The sequence below is a fragment of the Anas acuta genome, chromosome 1 (genome assembly GCF_963932015.1).
Source record: "Anas acuta chromosome 1, bAnaAcu1.1, whole genome shotgun sequence".
NCBI classification, from domain to species: Eukaryota; Metazoa; Chordata; class Aves; order Anseriformes; family Anatidae; genus Anas; species Anas acuta.
The window spans coordinates 7,331,621-7,351,464 of record NC_088979.1 but is presented as its reverse complement, the minus strand read 5'-3'; the positions used below and the strand labels follow the sequence as shown (position 1 = coordinate 7,351,464).

The 19,844-nt window shown below is 36.7% G+C and overlaps 1 protein-coding gene across 27 annotated transcripts in view; it reads left to right on the top strand.

The window, feature by feature from the left end:
• DLG2 (discs large MAGUK scaffold protein 2) overlaps positions 1-19,844 on the top strand; it is a 1,027,768-nt gene that overhangs the window by 468,377 nt on the left and 539,547 nt on the right. The window lies entirely within an intron of this gene.

The following is a 19,844-nucleotide window of genomic DNA, read 5'->3' as shown; positions in this document are numbered from 1 at the left end:
GAGCTCATTTGCCACTACTCAGATCTTTACGACTCAAGCACTTTATGTTTTCTGTGGATTTTGTTGTGATTCAGGGTGATGTAGATGTAGAGACATCTCTGTTAACTAAGGTAAATCTATAAAATACAGATTGTGTGAGTGTCCTCTGATAAATTTGGCTGAGGAAAAATGCTTCTGTTAATGGTGAGCCCATATATTAATCAAAAGGAATTCCATTTCTGAAAATTTGCTTTTAAATAAGACTGCAATAGTTTGAAGATGTTCCTAAAGCTTCTTTAATGATAGGTGTGTGATAGTTTTTGTATTACTTGTTTTCTTCTGGTCTTCTGGAGGGGTAATAAAAGGAGGGGGGGGGGTAAGAAAAGGAGAGTAGTTTTAGAAGAGGTGGTGACGTTCTGGGAAATGGATTTTGTTCAGGTATTTAACCAAGCAGCAAACAAGGCAAATGGGCTTTGCTGTTTCTGGTACCCAAAATGTGGATTGCTTACCTAGTGGAGTGATTACAGTGTGGTTACAAGTGAAAGGAAATATTTGTTATTAAAGACTGATGTTAATTCAGTTGGTGATCATCAAGCTTTCTTAGAACAACCATATGAAGTAATCTTTGTATGCTGTTCCTGTTGTTTCTGTGTGTAGTTTGTACGTAGTTTGCTTTTTCATGTTTTAGCAGATTTACACATTGTCTATCCAACATCTACTGCAGAAACCACTGGTAGCAAGTTGTGATACATCTTCTTATGCAGAAATAGATTAATTTAGTTGTTTGGAAGAGATTACCTCCATGTGGCCTCAGTGTAAACTCAGGGAACAACCAAAGACAAAACAATTTATTGACTGGAAGGAAAACATCCCTGATCCTTTGGGCTCTTTGAATATTAGGATTATGGTGGTGCTTCTTATTCATGAAAGTAAAAATTGGATAATATTTGGTTTTACAGGTAGAGACCTTCAAGCATCCAAGTATGCATGATCCAAGCTGATAATGTAGCAACAATGATAAAAAGCATATTGTTGTCAGGTGAAGGGTATCCTCAGACATCTGCAGTTGCCTTAAAAGAGCTCCCAGCCTAACGCATTCCTATGATAGCAGAAAGTTGTTGTCTGCAGCTGTTTCCTGAAGAGGAGGGAGGAGAGGAGCTATGCAGTGTTTCCTTTTGGTAAACACTATCTCCTGCAAGAGAGCCTGAGGATTCCCAGAGCCTGAGGATTCCCAGAGCCTGAGGATTCCCAGAGCCTGAGGATTTCAGACTTTGACTATGTTCTTTTTACATCTTTCCCTCAGGTTCACAGTGGCTGTAGTGTCTTGTGCCTGCCACTTACTCTAGATTTAGTAATTTATCTCTTTAGATGGCTGTGAGGTTTCTGCTTTCTTTCTCATGCAGTCTTTGACCTGTCTTTTACCCTTCTGTAGAGAATTAGCTCAGGAGGTTGGAGTAAACCTTCTGCTAGAGCTACATTGTAGTACACTGTCTATCTGAAATGTCTACTTTGGAGTCAGTTTTGTTTCTGGTAGTTGATGGAAATACCCCTTCAGAAGCTTTTGTCACAATGATTTCTGCCTATTTGAGAAACGTCTTTCCCAACTGTCCAAAACCCTAGGTTGTTGTCTTTTTGAATTATGTGATTTCCATCCTGTGCCCTGATGTTCTTCAGTATTCCATTTTTTTCTCAGCAGTATTGCACAAACATGGCTGCACTGAATAATGGCTAAATCTGGAGCATACTGCCCCTCAACCCACAGCGTGTCTTTCCAGAAAAATGCCAAACACTGCTTTTAAAAGGTTTGTTGGAAAAATGTGCCAGCAGTTTAACTATGGACCTGTCTATACCATTGTGTATATCTGTAAACAAAACGTCCCAGGGATTCTTGAAAGACTTTCTAGCTCCCAGGAGAGAGAGATTGAGCCCATCTTTATGAAGACAAGTGAATATAAATGCCTGATATGTTAACATGCTGCACAGTACAGATACATCTTAAATTTGATTCCAAGTTCTGCGTACAAAATAGTAAAGAATTTGGCTGTAGGTTCATATTCTGGATTATGTTCTTTTATGTAGTCCAGAATCATCCTAGTGGATCTGGTCTCTCTTGGGTACTGCAAAAGGACTTTTTTTTGTTAAATACCAAACTACTAAAGTGTTTTTCTTTAATAACATCTCAGCAGTTTTGTGTGCTGAATAATCCAAAATCTGATTGTCAGCCATTATGAAAATCTCTTTGAGACACCCAGGTGCTGATTGTGATAAATATTGTTTGGGAATGTTTCTGAATAGGGTTTCTGTTACTGATGTTACATATTTGTTGTCTTTCAAGTCCCTACACTGTAGCATACACTAGCCAGATTACTTCCTTTTGGAAGATTAAAAGTAAGAACAGTTGTGCTAGAAAAAACACAGTAGTGCTGAAACAGTTGTGCTGGAAAGGGTGCTTTTCAATATGACTTTTACTTCTGTAACTTCAAATTTTCACGTTAACTTTTACTACTGTTGGGTAACATTTCCCGTACACTCAACTTAGTGCTGGAAGTGCTTAATTTTAGAAAGCTTCAAGCTTCTGTTAAAGGTTGATCTACCTATTAGCATGGAGAGGATAAAATTTACAACTGCTTCAGCAACTTTGAATGTCAAACACAGAAGTTTAAAAGGAACTTATTGGTTATGTAGCTGTATTAACATTTGGGGAAAATGCTAACTTTTCACCAGTGTTTTGGAAGAGAGAGTTGACATATTATGATGATAAATGTTCTTTGAAATTTTTAGCGGTGAGTAAATTGCATTTTATTAGTCTACTTAAGAAATAAGTGTGTAATATACTAAGAATATAGTTTAAAACAGTTGTCTTGCATTTTCCCTCGTTGACACTAGATGGTGCGATTAGCTCAGAATCCTTTGATCAGGTTCTAAAGCTTCAACACAGCTATTTTTTTTTTTTTCTTACATGGTTTAGAAAGCACTAATTCAGTAAAAATGCTTTGTTAGAAACTAGGTGTCTTCAGAAAACCTGGTATGTTGGGAAGTCTGAATACAACACAGCTGTACCTGGAATTCAGTGCATGTTTTGTCTCTGAATTAAATACTTTTCTCTTTCCCTTCCATGTAGGAATAGAGCTAATCACTATTTATTAAATGAGCAAGAGCTCTGGCTTCTAACCTTATTATTGTGATATTAGATCTCTTGTTGTTTTAAATATATCCCCCTTTCTTTAGATAAGCCTAGGAGTTAAAATACAGATAAGGAGCTTGGATCTCCATGGTTATCTGCATATTTTGAATGCCAAGCTATTCCAGCTATCTCTATTTGCTAATTCAAAGCAAGGAGTGAGTGTAAGCGTCAATGGTAGCTGTGCAAAAAGAAGTAGCATATAATTTACTATTATTACCTTAGCCTAAGATATTTTTAAATAAGGAAGTTCAGACATCTCAGTTGCTTCCTCTTTGACAGCCCTACTTTGTAGAGCGGAAGGAGATACTCTTACCTATTCCTTTTCCTCTTGCTGCCCCAGAGTGCTCTCCTACAGCTCAGCAGTTTATAGAAAGTCAGAATTGGTGGACTGACTTTTGAGTGGAGAGAGGGAAAATCCCCTCCACATGGAGCAAGTGAGCAATTCATTTACTCAGAGGTGTCCAAAGTTAAGGTTATCCATGAAATGACACTTGTGCAAATTGGTTTTCAGAAGAATGAGATTTGCTTGTCCCATCACCACAGTACATTGATTCCATTCCATCTTTTTCCTCAATGATGGCAAAAGCCCCTATCTTACCAATTATTTGAGACTCTCTGTATACAGCGTGGAAAAGATGGTGTTGCTGGTGTTGCTTGATCATTGTTTCTTCTCCAAACGAGGTCTCTCCCAACACCCATCCTATGGTGGGTGTGTAGAGTGTTCTGTGCACTCCCATCATCCTTTTTATCTGCTTGAGTTCAGGAGGGTCCTTCCTGTGGAGGCTGCTTGAATTTGGCATGTCCCCTTTCCTGTCTTTAATAAAACAGCTTTCTTCATCTCTGAAGCCTGCCTTATGCAAGTGTGAGTCAGACCTTACCATGGTGGTTGCCGTGCTTCTTTGACAAATTAACAAAGAAGGGGGAAGAGGCTCTAAGGATAATCCTAGATGATTAATTAATCTGTGAAAAATGTCTTTTCCAGAGCTTTCTGGAAACTGTCATAAAGAATAATTTTTTTGAGTCTGAAAAAGTAGATTAAGTAAAAGCTACTTATTTTATGAATCTACAATGAATTCAATAAAAATTGAGTTCAAAAGACATTTGGAAAAATAAAATCAAAACTTCTGTACTTTCAGAGGCCATAGCTTCATTTCTCAATTTGAACATTTCTGGGAGTGCTTCACTACTGAATTTTGTATGAAACACAAAGTCATGCACTGGTCACAGACACAATGAAAAAAATGAAGTCCAAGACAGTGATGTTGCAGAGGATCACTTGAGCTGTAGACTAAGTCAAGATTTTGCTGCACAGAACTTCAGAACAACATTAGAAAATGTGTTCAGCAGGCCAGTCTAGCTGTTTTAAGTGGACAGTTGCTTGGAAGTCTTCAGTCTTTAAATACCCCTAACTACCAGGGAACCAGACTTACACGGGAAAAGCTGGTTGCTGCAGTTTTCAGCATCACCATGCCTGTGTACCAATCTGTGTAAATCTAGTTCCTCATGGTTTTTTAGGGATCATGTAAGAAACCCCATTTATTTTTCAGAGATACTAAACATCCCTAGTTCCAATTACTGTGGAAGAACACTATGTTAAAGGTGAGGTTCATGTAGGGAAGAGGATAAAGCTGAATTTGTTTAAATTTTGATTGTTCAGGTGTGACAAATAGTTGAGACTGTGTCATAGTACAGGCTTTCATTCTTGATCAAGGATGCTGCATTTGAGAGGCTCCTAAGGGTGATGAAGGACTGTGAGAAGCTGATGATATATGTGAGGAATAGAAGTCTGAAGTTTTCTGTTGCACTTGCAAAATTAATTGAGGTTATATAGAGGACATATTAATGTATGCATAGATATATTATCAAGCCATCTAAAATTTAATCTGGCATCCTTTCCTGTGCTTACACTGGCTACATTTCATAAGAATTGCTAATTTGCATGAAGTATCTTTTTAGCCCTAGGGTGGCTCAGCCCTGTAGCAATGATCTTATAATAATACTTTTGATCTCTGCCCTGGTAGCTTCCTAACATTTGTGGTAGTGGTGGTAGGTTTTTGTTGTTGTTTTGTTTTTCCCCCCCTTCTTTTTAATATGCAGTTATTGGCAAAGCCCCATACTGCAGTCTATATCCGTTAGTGAATTTTCACTGAATATTCAGTATGTTGCTTCATTAAGATACGACACTTGTTACATGTTTAATCGTGTACTGATTTTCTCTTATCTTTTGCTGTTATGGCAGATAGGCACATATCATAGATCTGTATCTGTGATCTATGTTTTTTTTTTTTTTATATAAAAATGCATTCAGATTAAGAAGAGACAAAAGGAAAACACAAATGTGCTTATGCTTGTTCTTGCTCTTAGAAGAGTAGCAAAAAGAGCTCTGAATTTTTATGCTATTTCACTTCTTTTCAAAGAAAAATAATTAGCTTACAAATTAGTATTCTGAAGAATATTTTGTTTCTCCATTTCATGTGGGCAGAAATGTCTTCCATATTTGCGATATTTGTCTTATTGTGAAGAACATCCTAAAATGATGCAAAATTTAAATATTACAGTCCCAATGAAAAATAGTTTTTGTTTTTTTTTTGACATCATATGTAGGTTCACTGTTCTGTGTGCTTCATTTTTATTTTTATTTTTTTTTACCTTGGATTTCTGACTGACTTCCCATATGATTTATTTTGCTGTAGACAGTATCTTGTTATCTTTCTAGCTTGTGACAGAATTTAAAATAAACCATAAAACATTGCCTCTGTCTGTGGGTGATTTAATTGGAAAAATCTCAGCAACGTAAGGTAAACCTCAGGCCTTGTAATTCTTCATTTTTTGGCAAAATAAATGATGGCTCATGATGGACACAAGCAAAGAAAATTCTGACCATATCTACCAGCCCATTATATGTTGTTAGATTTGCCTGAAGAATAAAGAAAGAAATTTTCAAAGGAATTTGAAAATATTTTCAGGCTATGTACACTGTTTATTTTATAAAGGCCTCCTAGGTATTGCAGGTCTTTTCAAATGTTAATCTGAATTGCAGTTTCAGGAGACTCACTGTTCTTGATCTGCTGGGTGCTTTATCCATTAGTATTAATTAGCTGTTACATCTTTTATACTTTTCAGATAATGGATTTCACCTTAAGTATAGTCTTATTCCTAAGTCGTATGTTTTGAAAAAGGTCTGATAAATTGCAAATTTTTCTGGCGAAGTCTCTCACTTACAAGACAGAAAGTGAGAGATTCCAGGAATTCTTTTTTCTTTTTGTCTTTCTGTAATATTTTGCAAAGAACTAGTTACTCTTTGCCTCTCTGTGATTAACTGAGTTGTTTTTCACTTGATGCACTGCCCATATAACATTCTCATAGAATATCAAATAAATTGAGAAGAGATGTGCTATTATAAAGGTGTTTGTGTGTGTATGTGATTTTTTTTTTCCACACATGAAATAAATGAAATATAGCAAATAAATCCATGGAATCACCACTAGATTATACAGATGTAAGATTTGTGTGTTCTCTTAGTTCCTTTCTTGGAGTCTACGAGTACAGAAATATCAGTTTGCTTGTAAAATATCTGTAATAGTGTTTGCCACCTTTCCGAAGTGTTTCATGACCTGCTGATGAGAAGTGCAATAAAGCATCTTGACGTTATTAGTCAGACTGTAAGAGGAGGGATTTCTCTCAGACATGTCAGACAGCTTTAACACCAGCTGTTTCCCTGAACTCGGTAGCTGAAATGCCCTTCTGTCAGACTTCAGCTACTACTGACACTTGGGAACATACTCTACATTTTAAATGAAGCATTAAACTGCCATAATACCTTTTCACTGAGGAATACCCTTGTAATTCACTCACTCAGTAGAAGCTGTATGCATTTATATATCCAGTGATGTTACACATCAAAAATGTTGTCTTTTTTCAGTACCAGGTTTAAAAAAAAAATAAAATAGTACAAAGCAGAAGTTTTCAGCTCCAGAAGCTGTGGGTGGGTCCTCCATTAGCATGTAGAAGACAGAATTGATTTAGTCAAACCTTCAAACCTTATGGAGAAATACCTTGGCAGTCTAAGAGGTGCTCAAGATAATTTATACTTTGTTTCTTCTTTAAACTGATGTTACTTGTGGCTCTTATTTCATCTTGTCATAAAGTTTTGTGGAGTGTGAAGCTGTGGGGGAAAAAACAAACAAACAAACAAAACCCAACAGATTTCTGGCATTTAGATGAAAAAACATCTTCATGAATAGCCTAGTATTCACCTATTTCCAAGAATCTAATTTAAATAAGAACTTTGGGGGTTATTGTTATGTAGCATCATGATATCAATAGCTATTTGAGGCTTCTCAGATTTTTCAAATGGAAAAACTTTTGCCATGTGGTTCCCTGCAATATATCTATTCCAGCAGATCATTTCACTTGCTTTCTAATAATTTCTTAATGACAATAGTGCTACTGAAGCTTATACAATTTGGGAAATGTCACAAAATAGTCAGCAGTCTTGATGACTCAGGTGACTTTTTTAAGATTTGCACTGTTTGCTAAATTGATCTCTCATAGTACTTTTTGCTGTCTTTTCTGTTCCTATGCTATTATTTGTCTTTTCCATGCTTAATCAGTCTTGTTATGCTACTTTTTCTCTGAATTGCACTCAGGATCCATTCCTGTATTTCTTCTTTAGGTCTTTATTCCCTACTTTTGTTATAACCATTCCTACACCTACACATGGATTTTGTTAATACTGTGAGCCACCCACAAAGTACAAGTTTCTACCAGGTAGCTGTTAACATGTAACGATTGATGCCCTTCTTGTTCAAGACAATTGCATTTTTATTGATCATTTTGCTTTTTCTCTGCTGTGAGAGAATAGGAGTTATGGTTCTCCCTATCTCCCCATTGTCACACACGGTCTTTATGAGCAGTTTGTGTTGATTTTGTTTACTGCTGGAAGGTGTTTCCCCCTCCCCTCAAGCAAAAGGAATATGAAATGCACTTGAATGTCATCAAAACTAGTGGGTCACAGTTGCCTGCTGAAATGGCAATACTCAGGGCAGCTTTTATCCTGTTGAGACTTCCAGAAACTCTGAGCAGTGGCGGATGCAATTGATTTATTTTTATTTTTTTTCAGCCAACAGACTTGAGCATTTTGTATTGCATCTGTTATCTTCCAAATGGGAACAGAACATGTCCTTTTTATACATAAGGGCTAGAAGTTAGCTTATTAGGTTAATAAGTATCATGCAGAAAATGACCATGTTCTCAAATAAATATAAATAGTTTATTTTTTTCTTTCCAAAGCCTTCCTTCTTTTACAGTTATACTAAATATCCGTGTGGACTGCTGCATTGATCAGTCCTTAGCAGCTGAACTGCATGCTTCTGAGCCAAAAATTCATTAAACCTGATAATTGACCTAATAAAATGGTTGCAATTGATAACATGACATTGGAAAGGCTGAAAAGAGTAATGGTGTTTTCAACAAATAAAAAAGTTTCTACTTTGAAGTCTGTGTCACAAATTGTGTCTTTGATCAAATAGATGAGCAAATTCCAAGCAGAGAAATAGAATTTTTAGTGATAGCACATGGCATGTGAGTATAAAGGCTTATATTAATTACTGGGAAATAGCTAAAATAGCGCAAAGTTAACAACTTAACACTCAGAGTGTTAATGACATCAACCAACTTCTGAAGACCACACTTGCATCTGATTTCACATTCAAGTTGCTGCTGTTTCCTCTCTAGCAGTCATTAGGCAGTTGTCTTCCTTTACTATTTTGCAACAGATCTGCTGCATTAGTCTTCAGTTCAAACTGGGCTATTTTCCTAATTATTATGTTCATAATTTGACTTCTGCTTTGTATTACTTTTTTCAGTATGCTGGAGATGTTGATATTTAGTTAAAGAAAGTAGGAATTAGTGCAGACAGGGCTGCTTCTGCATTGCTTGTGCTCTACTAATAGCTGTAATGCCAGAGAATGTCTGGAAAAACTAGCTCAAGCAATCTCAGTCGAACTAGCCAAGACAGGTTACCATTGCTGAAAATGCTAGTGACCTATGCACTCATACAGACAGACATCAGGATTGATGAATTTTAATCCTGTCTCTATTTCAGAGTGTAAACTAGGCCACAGGGACTACTAAACACTTGCACCTCAAACACTACTGAAGAAGTGGAGCTGCATGTGTAGACAAAGGTAGAGATCAACCAGCAAAGCAAAGCATCAGTATTTATGTTTCTAAACTCAGTGGGGGGAAAAAAAAAAAGTATTGAGAAAAGTGCTACAGCATCAGCATTTCATTACTATTTTTAAAATGAAATGTTGGGATTCCTGTGAAAAACTTAATTTGCTTCCTGTATTCTCCTTCAGCACTATGCCTACTGGGAAATTCCACATTTAACCTTTAAGAGGACTGTATGCGTCCGTGCTTTGCCTTCTGACACTAGCTGCGGAGAAGCAGGGTAGATACATTTCCCAGTACAGATTTATTTGTATCATTACCAGAATGACTTAAAAACTCTGTGTGGTCAGCTGGGCTGTAGAGCCACCGGGAATGTGTATCTATGGCATTCCATAACTTTTCCTGTACTGGCTTTATCATGGAACCTTTTGTTTTCATGCTTCTTTGTTGAAGTGGAATGACTCAACAGCTGAGTTGCGATGGCAGGTCATTATCTCAAAGTGGGAGAAATCTGAGTCAATTTGCAGTGGGGTACAGAGCCTGAGCAAAATGAAATCCAGGCTTCATCCTTTTTTTTTTTTTTTTTTTTTTTTTTTTTTTTTCCTGTCTCCCTCTTATTCTCCTTTCTTTTTGGTTTCTTTCTTCCATATAAAGAATGTACTATTTACCCAGAGCTAAAATGAAAGAGGCAAGAGATGGGCAAGACTAGCTCTCTGCTGTTGGAGTTTGATACAGGGGTTTTATAGGAAAACATATTTCACAAATACTTAAGTGTGAGGGACTGTGAGAACAGTGGTTTCCATTCAATAGCTAAAGGTATATACGGTACATATGTCTGGGGAAAAGAGGCACAAACTATTAAACCAGCAAAGAGGTATTTGAAAAGTTTGGGAGCTGATGTTTTACTGACAGCTTCCTTTGACTTTAATTCTTTTAACTGTTCATGCCCATTGGTGTATCTGCACTGTTACTTAAACATACAGCTTTTGACAGTGTGGTAATACCAGAGGTGAATAAACTAGTGTCTTGCTGTAAACCTGGTATCGCAGCATGTACTTATCACCTTTATTTATTTATTTATTTATAACTTAGTATAACTCAGTTACAATTATCTTAATGGGGATTATTCTAGCAATTGGAACCCAGGTTTTACTTAAGGTATTCAATTAAGCTGAAATTGCTTGTAAAGTAGTGCCATAATAGCTGAGGCATCACTGGAAGATGGTAAGTAGGTGAGATACTAATTAATTCTTCTGAACTTCAGTAATTTAATATTCAAAAGGAGGCTGAGTCCATATAGCAGCTTGCTCATTGCATTGCTACTGGGGATTACAGAGGGAGAAGCCTTGATAAAAATAGCAGCCTCTAAATGAATTTTGCTGGACTTGCATGACTGAAATTTGGGCTTTGTTGGTATTACTTCCCTACTCTAGATACAAATGCTGAGGGTCTGATCTGGCTGTGGGTGAACTCTCCAAGGAGTTCAATAAGATCTTGTGTAGGTAGATGTGGGTAGATTAAGTACAACATTTTCCCAAACACTGCTAAACCCAGGGATGATGGTCATGTTTATATATAATCTTGAAAAGCTGGATTCTTATATATTTAGGCTTTTGGGAAAAGTAGCTTTCAGCCTAATACAGCTCCCTTTGATTTTCAAAGGACTGTAAGCCAGAAACTCGTTTAAATTCTTTCTGAGAATCTCATCTGATAATTAAATGAGAGGTGTGGGAGAACATGAAATTCATCCTTTCTTGGAGTTGCCCCCCTGTAGAACAGCACAGATCACTGTATCTTTGCTGTATCATGATTATTGACCAGGTTATTAGTGCAGTCCTTCCAGGCTCCTGAATACTTCAAAGCAAATTTTCCACTGCCCTTCTCATTATAGCTATCAGTAATGATCTAAGCAAGACTGGTCTGGAGATTCCTCCCTAGATGCATATTCTTTCCAAACCTCTTAATTCAATCTGAATGATGATGATGATAATTTAGGTTATAGTATTACCCAGGGGTTGTGACTGTAGAGCAGGGTTCCATTGTCCTAAGCAATATACAGACAAGGGAAAGCTTAAATGTGATACCACAGAGTTATGCAGGTTAAAAACAATACAAGTGAGCAGAAATTAATAGGAATCCCTGTGTATACTCAAATTATATCTACTAATCTCTCTACTATAATCAAATTATACCTACTTCTTAACTATCATATAATTCTGTTGTAATTTCTTTAGCTAGGGATGTTCATGTCTCAGGGCTGAATTATAGACCAGTGCTACCTTATTACATTTATTGGCTTTTTCCCATTAGTACTGCACTGCAGCCTCGCCTCTTGCTGAGAAACACATGGACAAACAAAATACACTCATTTGGGGGGGAGGAGGGGAGGGGGGGAGGGGGAGAGATGATGTTGATTAAAGTGGTTCTGGGAATGCGGTCCCTTTTTAACCAGAGACCAAAAGAGTAAGGATCTGCTATGATTGCCCAGTGTAGAAATTTACCCCCTTACTAACACACTACCACTTAATTAATGTGTTAATTAATTAATGGCCTTAATTTAATTCTCTGCATGTGTTGAATTGAGTTGATGAGTGTTACTATACTTTCAATTAGATGGGTTTTGCAACATAATTTTCATCATAATGGTTAGTATAAATGAGTTTTCTTAATTATGGTAGGGTGAATGCTTTGTTAAGGGGCTCAAGTCTGTAACCGTGTTTGGCATGGCCTGGTGGGACCTGTCATTTGCAGGGGCACCTGTGCCCACCTCACTTCTCACAAACTCTCTGACAATGTTTTGGGGACTTTGAGGTATGATACTGAAGACTTGTGATAGGTAGAAGGTCTTACTCAAATTCTCCATAAAGTTATTTATTAAAACATTATAGTTGTTACTTAGTAATGGGTTTAGTGTTCTCATCTCATCTGCCTTCTAGGACTGCTGGTGGAGGACACCATGTTGTATGCCAGTCATGTTCTTTGCTATTCTTTTACAACATCTTGGGGGCTGCAGGAGCATTTAAACTTGTGATAAGATCATATTAATAAGATATAAATTAAAAGATTACTATTTAAAGCAGTAGGGCAATGCTTCATGGAACGTCAAAATGCAGAATTTGCAAAAAATCCTTGTACTCCAGTAATGTTTTTTCTTCCCCCAGACTTATCTATTTAGTTATGAAGGCAGTGTCTTCTTTCGCTTTCCGTTCCTTGTAAGATGTTTGGTCTCCTACTGAATAACTGCTTTCATGTCTTCCTGACTGTGGGGAAGGAAGGAAATTTCACTTCCACGGTGGTAGAGGTGACCCAAGCAGCTGCATGTGGCTGCTGAATCTGTGGCAAGAATGAGCATTTCAGGAAAAAATAATATAGAGAAGACAGGCTTCACATTTTTAATCCTACCCTGCCCTAATATCCTTAGCCTTTTTATGCCCTGATCTACCCTAGAGCTCACACTTTTTCATAAATATTGCACCACAAGATGCGGAAAGCGCTGAGGGTGCTGGACAACAGTGCTTTGCATTGTTTGAGGACTAACGAGTTTAGGTGCAGTGTTACATCCATTCATGCCATATTTCATCCAGTCTCATCTATTTTTCTGAAGTGTTAAGGTCACAGAGTAGGAATGTACTTGGCCTCGTAGGTTTTGCTTATCCTTGGGCTATGTCAGTGACCCTTCTGCAGATACAGGAGGGTTGCAGGGCTCCAAACCTCTCTGCTCCCGGGCCTGTGAGTGTGTATAAGGGACAAAACCCAGACCTGGAAGCAAAAATCTGCTTGGTGCAGTCTGATTTCCAGAGACACAAGTAAACTTGCACTTGGGGTAATTTAACTATGTAGTTAAGAACTGTTAGTATTGTGCATTTGTGAAAGTAAAAAATAAAAATTAAAATTAAAAAAGTTAAAAAGCAAAGTTAAAATCTTTCCTTCTTACACGTAGTATCTGTTATATAGAATAAAGTGGCTGATAAGGAGGTAGTTGGCCAAAATGTTCAGTTTCACAGCTGTTTTCTTGAGAGGGCTGAATGGAAGCAAATATTTATCTGTGTTTTAAGAAACACTAGGGATGATCTTGGAAATTACACATCTGAAAATCTGTACCAGATACTTTTAATGAGATAAATGTAATGGGATTGGAACAAACAAGAATAGCTTTTGTAAAGTAAGAACAGGTTTCTTTTAACTTAATAGAATCTCTGATAGTGTCAGTGAATTAGTAATAATCGGAAAATAGACTGCAGTCATTTATTTGTACTTAGTAAATAACTTTGACAGTCTCATCACTATAAGCTGCTAAGGAGAGAAAATATTTCCAGAATTGAAATAGTATGAAAGATTAGAAGCAAAATAATCAAAACAATTGAGAGAAATGAATGGACTATTTGCAATATGGCAAAAGGAAAACTGAGGTTGTTCTAAGACAACCTGGGAAAGTCTATACACATTTTTGAAATCTCTCCAAGACTATGTTATAGAAATATTATAATTAATTATCAGGGAAATAGCTACACTGGCATAGGGCAATTTGCAGATGGCACACAATTATTTTGGGTACTGAAAACAAGACAAAGCTTTAAGGCGATTCAGAGGAATTAAAGAGATCTAGAAGAATAGGCAGATGATAAAATGGAATTTTGAAAAATATGCATTTCTACAGTGGAAGGGGGAACAAATTACTCATGCATGTTTAATTAGCTGAATATTTTAGAGGTGGCTTATAACTTTGTGGAAAAATCTTTATATACGGTAGTGACTTAAATCACTAAGAAAAAATGTTTACAAATGATAGCAAAAATCAAGTACTGAAATATTGAAACTATTCTAGTTCCATAAGCACCTTTACTTTTACTTTACTTTACTTTACTTTACTTTACTTTACTTTACTTTACTTTACTTTACTTTACTTATGTAAAGCTGCTAGAATTGGGGGGGTGGAGGAGAAGGAAGGAAGGGCGGGGAGGGAGGTTGGAATACAGAAATTGCACTTGAAAATTAAAAAAAAAAAAAAAGTAAGAATTTTGTGGTGTTGTTCTAACACACTGTATTAGGCCATGATTCTGATTTTTGCCACCTTCTCCGATTTTCTCTTCCATTCACCATTTTGAGTCAAATCGGAAAGAGGTTAGTAGCTGAAAAGAGATTCTTACAGCTTCCATAAAAATAATACAGCATGGATTCATTTTGTATTAGATACCAGTGCATCGATACAGGTGAATATGAGAGGTGTCAGAGTGGGAGAGAAACTAAGAGGAATAAATGTGAAATTTCCACCACTTTAAAAGCTTCTGTTGGCGCTAGCGCCTTATTAAACATCAGAATTTAATGACATAGTTCAAAGCCATAGGCAGGGAGGCCTTGTTTGTTCCGTTGCTTATTGGTCCGTGGAAATATTTCATGAGAGAACACGAAAAAACAGGACATTTCAGATAGGAGAAGTCAGAACATATGAATCATATGCAACTGTGCAGATGGATAGGAAATTATGTTTTAGTGAGGCTTTCAGCTGAGCTGTAGAGTACAATACACATTGCTGTCCAATAGGTCTTGCTTTCTGATAAAACAGGTCTCTGTTTAATAGGACATAATAACCTGTAATATATAACATTTTCAAGGTTGTGCAGATTGGAAACCAGCAACCTGCTAGCTCAGTGGTAATTTCTGGAATGTTCAGAAGGAAAAAAAGCAGTGCTAGTGTTTGAAATACCTTCCTAAGAGATGAATTAGGTACACTAAGCTGTAGATGATCTTCAAAATTGCAAGTTTAAAAATAATTAGGTTTGTATTTTTATTTGTTTAGTATTTCTTTCCTGGACTCAAAGTTATTATGGTAACTAAAATTATAAGGCTGTGTTATTTTGTAAGTAGACAGATTTTTTACATAATTACATGTCTTCAATTTACCAGACTCTCAAAAAACTGAATATTGGTGTTAGTGACAGTATGGTCTTAAATATTCTGTAGAAGGGAGGCATGATATATTGTTTCCACTTCTTTAAAATTCACTCATGCATAAGAACCGCCACTACTAATTTATGGTATGCTTTTGTACCAGTGATATATGCTCATTATATGTATAATCAAAGAACTATGTATGTGTTTCACTTGAAACTTTACATATGAATTTTATGTCTTATTTTTATCATGGTCTTAATGAAATGTTAGCATTTTTCTTACAAATATTTTATTGAAAAGGAGTTGCATTTGGAACTATCCTATTACCTTTCTTTATCATTGTGAGATGAGATCATACAGGGACTGAGAGAAACAACATATTTTAATGAAAGCAGTCTGATCTTGTACTAATTTCATTTAATATAAGCTAGTGACAATCATCTTGTTAAGTCCAGTGTAGTCTAAAAAACTCTTAATAAATGGAAGAAGTAGTTTTCTGATGTCACCTTAGGGGCCACACAATTTAATGCACACCTTCACTTGCTCTGGATTTACAGCTTTGGAGCAAATAAAATTATAAGAGCAAATATAATTTCTTGGGGGTTCTGTTGGACAAAAGGCATGAGATGGCAGTGCATGCTTGCAGCCCAAAAGGCCAACTGCATCCTGGGCTGCATCAACAGAGGAGTGGCCAGCAGAGCAAGGAACGTGACTGTTCCCCTTTGGGGCCCCTTGTGAGGCCCCACCTGGAGTAATGCATCCAGGTCTGGAGCCCCCAGCACAAGAAGGATGTGGATCTGTTAGAGCAGGTCCAGAGGAGGGCTACAAAGACGATCAGATGGCTGGAGCACCTCTCCTGTGAGGAAAGGCTGCAGCTGTTCAGCCTGGAGAAGAGAAGGCTCTGGGGAGACCTCATTAGGGCTTTTCAGTACTTAAAGGGGGCTTATGAAAAGGATGGAGAGGAACTTTTTATTTGGGTAAACAATGATAGGACAAGGGGGAGTGGTCTTAAACTGAAAGTGAATAGATTTAGACTAGACATTAGGAGGAAATTTTTCACTGTGTACTGGGTCTGGCTGGAATGTTAACTTTCCCTGCAGCAGCCCATACAGTGCCGTACTTTGCACTTGTAGCTGGAACAGCAGTGTTATCACACCAGTGTTGTGTCTTACTGCTGAGCAGCACTGGCACAGCATCGGGCCTTTCTCTAACCCTCCTAGGGGATGGGCAAAAAGTGAGGAGAGAAACATCACCAGGGCAGCTGACCTAAACCAACCAAAGGGATATTCCATACCATGTGTGTCACACTCAGCAATAAAAGGTGGAAACAGGAAGAAGAGGGGAGGGGTGGGCTCTTGTTGAGAAGACGTCGGTCCTCCTCTCAACACCGGCTGCGTGCATTGAGGCCTTGCTTCAAGGACGTGGTCAATCATCGCTCATTTGTGGGAAGTAGAGAGTAATTTCTTTCCTCTACACTTCCATATAGCTTTCATTTATTTTGTTTGTTTGTTTTCCTCCCTTCTTTTATTTTCCCTTTTCCCCTCCCTTTTCTCCTTTCCCTTTTTATTTCCCCTTAGTTAAATTGTTTAGTTCGTGGTAGTCTTTATTTAATAATTATAATTATTTCCCTTTAATTAAATTATCCTTATCTCAACCCATGAGTTGTTCTTTGCTTTACTTCTCCCCCTCCTCATCTAAAGGAGGGGGAGAGAGCGGTTGTGGGGTTTAGCTGTCCAGCACGGTAAAACCACCACACACTGTAAGGGTAGTAAGACAGTGGAACAGCTCAGAGAACCTGTGGATGCTCCATCCCTGGAAGTGTTCAAGGCCAGGCTGGATGGGGCTTTGGCCAACCTGATCTAGTGGGTGGCAGCCTATGGGGGAGAGGGGGGTTGGAATTAGATAATCTTTAAGGTCCCTTCCAACCCAAGCCATTGTAAATTTCTATGATAAGGTTTCTCCTAGCAGTTCATGAGTCTCAAGAAAGCTAACCAGCTAAAAAATGCTACAAGTTACAGCTAGTTTCTTGTGGGTTTTGCTGTACAATTTGGCATGTTATCTTGTTCTAGGAACAGTCTGCTGAAACTGAATATTTTGTAATTCTTTTGAAATACTTAAGGGGCTGTATCATTTTTAAATATGGGGAAAAAAGTTACTCCTTTTTCTTGGCTTTAAGTATCCTGGCTGCAATAAAATATCTTTCAATATGAAAAAACAAACAAACAAAAAGCATATGTACAAATTTGTTAGAAATAGTAGCTTAAAGCTAAGAATCTGACTACACAGAGTGTTTACCCTTAACACAGTGTAAATCTGTCCTAAAAGTTATTTTTGTTCTATCTTAAAACTCTGGCATTTTAAGTCAAAGTTGGCAAATAATTTCATTGAATAAAGAAGAAGAAAACAAATCAGAAATCACAGTATTTTGTATTGACATTTTTAATATCAGGTTTGGTTTGAATAAGTCAAAACAATTTATTTCAAAGCTGCAAAATAGTTTTGGACTTGTCTTCTAAAACTGGCATTCCAAAATGGAACAGAATCTTCAATAACAAGGATAGAAAAAGAAATAATTTTCTCCCCTCCAGATAAAAACTATTGTATCAGACTGAATGAAATATTTCAGGTCTACCTGACCTAATTTCTATTTCTGTTTGGTTACTGAATGAATAATCTGCTGTTTGCACGTGTCTATCTGTGAATGTGCCACAATACGTATGGACTTACAAAGAACACATGCAGCAAACCTTTTCATTTCAAACCCTTATTTTGATTTATGAAAATATAGAATAAAATTACTTACACACCTTGACTATAAGCAAGTCCACGCTGAGTACTGTGGACTCTAAAATATTAAACTCTTTCAGTGTATGCAGTAAACCATGTATGGCTGACTTAGAGGAAATACACAGTTTTGCCCCATAAATACTGCATTCCCATTCTGCTCTTGGCAGGGTATGTTGGAATTATTTGCCAAATGTTCTTGAGACTCAGACTCCTCCCTTCATGTACCAAGAACACAAAAAAAAAAAAAAAAAAAAAAGATAGACTCACTTATCTTGTCACAGGGTTTTAAACTATTTATTTATTTATTTATTTAATTTGAAATATACATCTGTTTAATGTTGCATGACTATGTGGCTTTTTTTTGTAAGTTGCCATGTGTCCTTTCCACACCATGGTCCAAAGGATAAGGAGAGAGTCTTGGAAGCAATAGATGAGAAGTGCCATTTTTACCTTTCTTTGTGTCCAGTCTTAGAACAAATCTCTTGCCTTCGATACTACATATGTAACAGGGCGATATAATTAACTACTATTTTGGGGAAATAACTCGAATATATTCAGTTTTAAATCTTTATGTCTCAGTTTTTCAGTCCTGAGGTTTTCCAGTTGAAGTATCTTTAGTGTGAAAACGGACAGCTCTGAGGTTGGGGTGATAAGGAATAAGGAAGATTACTAACAAGTCCCTACTGGCTATAACATATGTTATATTCCATTGTAGCTTGAATCCAAATCTTGGGACTTGCAGTTCAGGTTCTGTGCTTCTCTGCTATGCCACAGTCTTTCCCCTTTTTCCCCTGACCCTCGGCAAATGAAAAAAGACAGGTTTTAAATCAGCTCAGAAAGGTCTTCCTTGATCCAATCTTCCATAAATAATAATACTTGGTTCTACTTACAGTATTATATGAATTAATTTTTTTTTTATATTTAGAGTTAAAGGAAATGACAAACTTTTTTTTTATTATTTTTTTTACTTTTATAACCTACCTTGTAATTAATTAAAGAGTGTAGAGATTATACTCCAACAAGTACTGTATAAAATGTCATTCATAAATTATTTTCCTGAGTCACCTTTTTTAGATTTTACCTTTCTAGTTTTGTGTTTAAAAAAAAAAAATATATATATATATATAAACCTGATACTAATTATACATGCCTGATCTGTCATGACATTTTGAATCAACCACAGTACAGTAAAAAAAAAATGAGTGTGAGCTGATCAAAATGTAACTCTGTCAAGTGTCAGCAAGTCTTTTTGGAATGGAGAAAAAAAAAATGCTGAAAGCATCAAACCCAATTTTTTGAGTTCTGTGCTTTATGGTAACCATGTGCATGCATAACTGTTACTGGGAATAATCTATTTTTTGGCAGAAGTCCTGACAGAAGTCAAGGGGGAGTTCAGCCTAAATACCCTGTTTTTGTCCATTACACGGAATATTGTCAAAATTGCATAAACAATGTACCTTTTTAATTAAGCTTGTGATGTAAAATAGAGTTTCAAGGGGCATTTTACTGATGTGTTTTAGACAAAGAATAAAACATGTAAGACACAGGAGACCTAACTGTCTTTAGTATGTTCTGTTTAGCTACCTTTCCTTTTGTATAGATAAAAGGAGAAAAAGGTTTAAAGCTGGACTGTCAGGTTGGAAAAGTTTGCAGAATAACAATTTAGGGTCTTTTTTTAGATTTGTTTTATATGAATACTGTAGAAAATGGATGAAGTTTCTTCTGTTTCTCTTGTGACTTATTAAGCATTCTACTCAAGTAATATCCCGTGTTATATATATGATTGTGTATATAACTTACTAAGAATTTCTAGAGTATCATAATTTTC